This window comes from Lactuca sativa, chromosome 2 (assembly GCF_002870075.4).
Source record: "Lactuca sativa cultivar Salinas chromosome 2, Lsat_Salinas_v11, whole genome shotgun sequence".
In the NCBI taxonomy this organism is placed as follows: domain Eukaryota; kingdom Viridiplantae; phylum Streptophyta; class Magnoliopsida; order Asterales; family Asteraceae; genus Lactuca; species Lactuca sativa.
Window position 1 is genome coordinate 228,810,571 of NC_056624.2, and position 7,895 is coordinate 228,818,465.

Sequence of the window (7,895 nt, forward strand, 5' to 3'; positions counted from 1 at the left end):
CCGACACCTCCTCCCGTATAAAAGCTCAAAGGGAGGCATATCGATACTAGAGTGATGGTTGTTGTTGTATGAAAACTCAGCCAAGGGCAAGTAAGTGTCCCAAACCCCACCAAAATCCATAACACATGGGCATAGCATGTCCTCGAGCGTCTGAATCGCCCACTCGCTCTGCCCGTCTGAATGTCCCAAACCCCACTAAAACATACATCACGATCTAACACTATCAATGTTGGCACTCCATGCCGTGCCACCACCTCTCGAACGTAGACCTCGACCAATTTCTCTACAGAAGAGCTGTCACTTATAGCCTTGAAGTGAGCACTCTTCGTCAACCGATCTACAATCACCCATATCGCATCGACACCCCGCGCAGTCCTCGGTAACTTGGTAATAGAATCCATGGAGATCTATTCCCACTTCCACAGGGGAATCTCCAAAGGCTGTAAATGGCCATGGTGTAACGACCCAAAAATCATAACTAAAAATTTCTTTTTAAAACATTACTAAAACCATATTTATAAAAACGTATGATAAGTCATAACATAACTTTCGAGTATTAGATTCAAAACATAATCTCATTATCAGAGTAAAACATTTCCCAGGCTAACTGACTATGGTGTGTGCACTGCAATCTCTCCAAGCTCCTCTTTTGAAAACTGAGTACCTGAAACCAAAACTGAAAACCGTAAGCACGAAGCTTAGTGAGCTCCCCCAAACTACCACATACCGAACAATAACATATAAAACACATACTGGGCCTTGCCCACTGCATCGGACCGAGGTCCGGACTAATTGGGGCCTTGCCCCCTGCATCAGACCGAAGTCCAGAAACTGACTGGGACCTTGTACCCTGCATCGGACCAAAGTCCGGACTAACTGGGGCCTTGCCCCCTGCATCGGACCGAAGTCCGGACTAACTGACTGGGACCTTGTCCCCTGCATCGGACCGAAGTTCGGACTAACTGGGGCCTTGCCCCCTGCATCGGACCGAAGTCCGGAACTAACTGAACAGAACATAACATAAACATATCAACTAGCATGAACACACATATACTGCATACTGCATCGGGTCGTAACCCGGAACACATAACACATAAATCCTGTCTGAGCCACGAAGGCATCAAACATACTAATTACTGCATCGGACTAAAATCCGGAAACTACTGCTAGCTAAACGGGCCGGAATTGTGGCCTTAGACCCGTTCCTACTAGAAGGAAACTCACCTGAACTGCTGAGCTCCGCCGATAATCCTCTGGCTGCTGATCGACAATCCCTTGAGCCGCTGCTCCTCTAGCTCTCCGAGCTACCAATATCAATACGACACTTAGTCTGACAGTCCTCTAAAAGTCAACAAGGTCAACTCTGGTCAAAGTCAAAGTCCTGGTCAAAGTCAAAGTCCTGGTCAAAGTCAACCTTCCAGGTCAACCCTACTCGCCGAGTCCACCTAATGACACGCCGAGTTCATATGCTCAGGGTCTTTCTATTCGCGACTCGACTCGCCGAGTCAGTCCATGACTCGCCGAGTCCAACTATTTCCAAGTCCTGACCTGTCCAACTCGCTGAGTCTCCACCCGACTCACTGATTCGAATCTTAACTCGAAGGGATTGGGGTTTCGCGACCTGACTCGCCGAGTCCACTAATAGACTCGCCGAGTCCAAGGCAATCTTCAACCAACTCGTCGAGTTGTTCTTCCAACTCGCCGAGTTCATGCTTAACTTCATCTGACTCGACGAGTTGTTCATCCCACTCGTCGAGTTCCTCCCCATCTTCATGCTACTCGCCGAGTCCACTCGAAGGACTCGTCGAGTCCCTTCAGATCTACATACATGCAGAGGACTTTTGAGTCATGCATGGACTCCAAACTGTAGATCCACTCTTCTAAAGCCTATTCTTTACGTAAAGTAGCAAACTTTATGTGTAGCTAACGAGATCTAGGCTCAAATCACTATAAACTAGGGTTTGAGACAAAGGGGCTCAACAATCAACCCATAGACTGATGCTTTATGATTCTCTAGGCCAAGATACACATAGATCTGAAGTAGCAACTTCAGATCTGGGCTTCTAACTCGAAATGGTTCATAAACTTGTCCTAAAAGCCCCAAATCCCATGATAAAGGTTGATCTATATGCAAAAGAGGGAAGGTAGCGACTCATTACCTTCAAAATCTCTGGAAGACCACAAACTCTGGATCTACTGCCAATTCTTGAATCCCCAATGTGTGCCTTCCTCCTTCTTCCTTCAAATCACCCAAATTGGCAAGAAAGCTTGATTGAGCAACAATGGAGGCTTAGGGTTTCTGGTTCTGGACTATAGGGCCGCAAATGAGCCCTAGGGAAGAGATTAAGATGCTTAAATAGGGTACCAAGTCCCGAAATTAGGGTTTCCCAACCCAGACCTGACTCGCCGAGTCCACTTGCCGACTCCCCGAGTCGGTCACTTGCTTTACACCCGGATCCCGCTCCGACTCGCCGAGTTCCTCCCTGGACTCGACGATTCAACCCTCTTTTACTTAGGGTTTTTCCTTTCCTTTCTTGACCTTTCTGATTTCAGGTGTTACAACTCTCCCCCACTTAAACTAAACATCGTCCTCGAAGTTTGCTATGGCCAACTGTCCTACGAACTGCCTCCAACTCTCTGTGTGGGAAAACTCACACCCTTTTTTCCATCACTCTAGCCACTCACAGTGTTGGTCCCTACTGTTGGTACATACTGAATCCTTCTCTTTTCCATAATTTCCTCAACGTTACTTCCTCCGACTGAGAATCCTGTTGCCCCTCATCCGCCTACCGGATGCACTGAGACTACCCAGGTCTAACTAATCTGCCGATATCTGAGTTACCGGACTCCCACCGGTCACTACACTCCATCGCAATCTCCTAGTCGCTCCCAGCGACTCCTGAAGATACTTCAACTATCTATAACTGTTCTATCCATTCTGCCATCCATACTGAATCGATGCTGCTGGAACCAGCCTACTTATCTCTCATTTGACTACTCAATTCCTACTAACTCGAGCCTTCCATCCTGAAAGAAAAGCTACCTGCCTAGCTATCCTTACAGATCAATTATACTTGGCAGAAGGCTCAACTGATCCTGCTGAGAGGGACTTGCCATTTCCAAATTAACCAACTATACTGTCAGCACTTGCATTGCAACACAAATACTAATACTGTCCAAAACTCTGAAACTATCCAAACACTGAACTGCCTGCAATACTGAACATGCCTGAAACTCTGAACTAACTGAAGCACTGAGCTGCCTGAATCATTGAACTGACTGAAACACTAAGCTGCCTGAATCACTGAACTGACTGAAACACTAAGCTGCCTGAAACACTGAACTGCCTGAAACACTGAGTTCCAACTCAACTATGGAGTCAAAGGACTCCTCACTTAGTCGCTCCCACGACTTCTAAACGAAATCTTTCTCTGGAACTAGTTTCCACTAGTTATCCTGTCACTGTGGCTCTAACAACCTTTCGATCCAACCGATCGGGTCCATACGTCACATCCTGACATCATCAATTCCACGACTAACAACACGATGGCTCCCAGACTGACGGTAGCCCTTAACATACCCGAACCCCAACGGTCCATTGCTACTCTGATCTCATAACTGATGTGACGATCTATAGCCAAATTGTTGACTTAGCCATAACTGAACCATTTGGGAAATTCGAAATCTAACCCGTGGATTCCCATATCCTCACTGCTGCACCCGAACGGGTGGGAACTACTGCTTTCCCGCGTCCAACAACGCGCTCATGCTGCCTACCAATCTGATAAAGGCCACGACTACACCTGCGGACTTACAACTCTCTAATACTATCTGGCTGCTAATGAATGCTACGGCTACCCCCGTAGACTTACAACACTCCACTACTATCTGACTGCTAGTGAATGCTACGGCTACCCCCGTAGGCTTACAACACTACTACTACTATCTGACTGCTAGTGAATGCTACGGCTACCCCCGCAGACTTACAACACTCTACTACTTTCTGACGACATCCTGACTATCCCTAGTCCTGTTAGGGATTCCTCATCCTGATTTCTCAAAACCAGTCCTCAGTCTTTGAATACTGCATCAACCTCGACATCTTATATCCTTGATATACTTAGCGCTTCGTCGAGGAATTCTTCGGCTTGGTTCCCAAACCAACCGTCTACTAATCCGGATACAAGAAGCTATTGTAAGGAAGTTTCCAAACTCCCAACTCCTGAATCTACACAATTCTGCATGCTGACTCTGTCACTGGCTACTAATACGAAAGCATCTCTTGCTAACCGTTCTCAGGATCCTCATTCCAACTCACTTGAGCCCTACAGGTGGTCCTCCAATCCTGGATTCCCAACCAGCTTCTAACCCTCTCGATTACATGAACTAACTTTTGGGAAGGTCCTCGAACTCCCAATTCTGAACTTCTCAATCCATCAATCACTGTGCTAATATCTTTTCTTCTCAGAGGCCGCGCACTCATTCTGGGTCTACGTGGCTCTTATCATTGTATACTCGGAGGGTTCTCCCCCACTTGGATTCGGCTAACTCCTTATTGCTCACTGGTCGAAAGGATTCCCAACCTTCCTTCCATTAAAAGGGCGATATGTTGTCCGCCAACGTTTACCCTTGCCAGCGCTCCAACTAACTTTTATCAGATCCGCACCCTTCTTGCTTTCTAACTGAGCACCCTTCGATCCTTAACTGTATTTGCTTTAGGGACTACATCCCGAGAACCTGCGTTTGGGGTGCACATCCCCAACCCACTTCCTTACTGACCGCTAGCTACTCCACTAAAAACTCTGGATTATCAGTACTGAGAATATAACTGATCATTACCCGACTAACGCCTTCCGCAAGTAGTAAGGAACTACTGAATCTTACATATACATGTTACAGTCACCACATCTGAAGTAACCTGATCTAGAGGGAACGACCTCCAATTCACCATTCTAATCCCATGGTATGCAGATGGCATAAAACTCCGTCACAAGTAGGTAATATAATACCCCCAACACATATACTTATTGATATCAATGCAACAACATAACAAATAATAACATGATTAATAATTGACAGGGAGGTAAAAGATACATACCTCCATCACTCAGCGCTTCTCGAATCCTTGCTGAAATCAACCGGAAAACTCGGCTCCGAGCCGTGGGCGCCCTTACCCGGCCTCGGCAACCACTGGCGGTTCTTGAAGTCCCAAGGGCAGGAGCTGGCATCTGCCCTGCTGTATACAAACTTGGACAGTGGGCCTTCTTGTGGCCCCTCTGACTGCAATGGAAACATATCGGATCAAGTCCCTGGGCGATGGTAACAGTACAATCTCTGCTAAAATGGCCAATCTGGCCGCACTTGAAACATCCAGCATCACCACCACTTCTACGCCTGCATGTACCCATGTGCGTCCTACCACACTTCCCACATCGACTGCGGCACTGATAGTTCCTCGTCCTCAAATCCGACCCCTTGGGCCTCTTGCCCGAACCTGCGACTTCCTGAGTCTCATCCGTTTTCCTCTTCCTTTCTGATTCCCTGCCCGTCTCTCGTTCCTGCGTTCCCTTGTCGACACCGCCCGTCGACTGAACAACAGCTGTCTGATCCTGGAGCTTCGCAATTAACCTATCAGTGATCCTTGCAACCATGTCGGGCAGATCCTCGCGAATGGCTCGCTTAACCTCTTCAACTATCCAATCATGCAAAGGTCTCTCTTGGAGACAGGGTGCCCCACTCACTCCTGTCCCCTGATGGCAAAAACTAGAAATGGGATCTCCTTTCCTGATGGATCCCTGAACTCCATAAGAATTGGGGTCTAGACGAGCCCCAATCTGTCCTGAAACTATCCCGGCCTTAAATGCCTCAAGATGACTGTCCATGAGCTCCACAATGGCCTCTCTAACCGAACCGAAAATCACTGGAGTCTGATCAATGATGTTGCGCATGATCTCTACGGAAATGAAATCCCTCATCTGATCCTCATGCTGCCCGACTCTAGAGCCTGAGCTAAATCCCTCCCCGGCACCTGAACTGCCAACTGATATCTCGCGTAACGTCACCATGCTGAAAATATAACAATTCTTGATCAATTTACACACTACTGCTGAGGGATCTCTCACACACTCTACTAGTTCCATGGTTTTGCCTTGGCCCCTCTTGAATCGAGTACGGATCCTCTACTTTCAGTAGTACGGGCCCATACTACCTTCCACATCTATCTGTACTTTCCTCAAGAGTTACCTCAACTCCACCAAGTCCCCTTTTCTCTACTACTGATCTCTGCTACTCTCATCCTAGGCTTGCCCTAGGGAACCTCTGATTCCACCCAAACCAATCCTCAGCTGCTGAAGGCCTCCTCGTAATGCCAATTAGCCACCACCTGAATACCATCACATGCAATAAGGCTCGGATAATCCTTCGAGTAAAAGTCTCGTCCCTACAACGGTTAGACTCAAATGAGAGCTGCGCAGTAGGGACAAATCCAGCACTCTGAGATTATTCAACCCTGATCACATGTGATGTGACGTATTCACCTAATGGCTAACTCCCATCACCTAGAGTCCCACAAAGCACAAAGCAAACAGCATTCGGATAAAGGAAACATACTCAGGCAAAACTATTCTCATAAACAGAAACTGTACTAGCATACAATGCTAAGCTCATACTATCAGGCATAACCTACACAGGCTATCCTACTACTGTATACTCAATACTAGCATGAAATTCTTATGAAGCTGAAACATATAAAGCAGGCACATAAGGCATCCTCCTAGATCCTTCGTCCTATACTAGCATGCTGTTCTACTGAAACTGAAACTGGAACTGGAACTGGAACTAAAACTGAAACTGAAACTAATGATCATAAACTTGTATGGGTAATTTGGGAGTACTTACATGAGCTCGGCTGATTGCATGCACCACACCCTTTTCTCTTTTCAAAATTCTTTTCGCTTTTTCTAAAACTCTTTTCTTCATACTTTTTCTAAAATTGTTTTCTTTTCTCAAAATTCTTTTGTAACCATGGTTTTTCTCTTGAAAACTTTATACCTCTTCCTTAGTTTGAGTTCAGACACACTCAGGAGTGCGCCCGAATCCCTCAAACCAAGGCTCTGATACCAACTTGTAACGACCCAAAAATCATAACTAAAAATTTCTTTTTAAAACATTACTAAAACCATATTTATAAAAACGTATTATAAGTCATAACATAACTTTCGAGTATTAGATTCCAAACATAATCTCATTATAAGAGTAAAACATTTCTCAGGCTAACTGACTATGGTGTGTGCACTGCAATCTCTCCGAGCTCCTCTTTTGAAAACTGAGTACCTGAAACCAAAACTGAAAACCGTAAGCACGAAGCTTAGTGAGCTCCCCCAAACTACCACATACCGAACAATAACATATAAAACACATATTGGGCCTTGCCCACTGCATCGGACCGCGGTCCGAACTAATTGGGGCCTTTCCCCCTGCATCGGACCGAAGTCCGGAAACTAACTGGGACCTTGTCCCTTGCATCGGACCGAAGTCCGGACTAACTGGGGCCTTGCCCCTGCATCGGACCGAAGTCCGGACTAACTGACTGGGACCTTGTCCCCTGCATCGGACCGAAGTCCGGACTAACTGGGGCCTTGCCCCCTGCATCAGACCGAAGTCCGGAACTAACTGAACAGAACATAACATAAACATATCAACTAGCATGAACACACATATACTGTATACTGCATCGGGTCGTAACCCGGAACACATAACACATAAATCTTGTCTGAGCCACGAAGGCATCAAACATACTAACTACTGGATCAGACTAAAATACGGAAACTACTACTACCTAAACGGGTCGGCATTGTGGCCTTAGACCCGTTCCTACTGGAAGGAAACTCACCTGA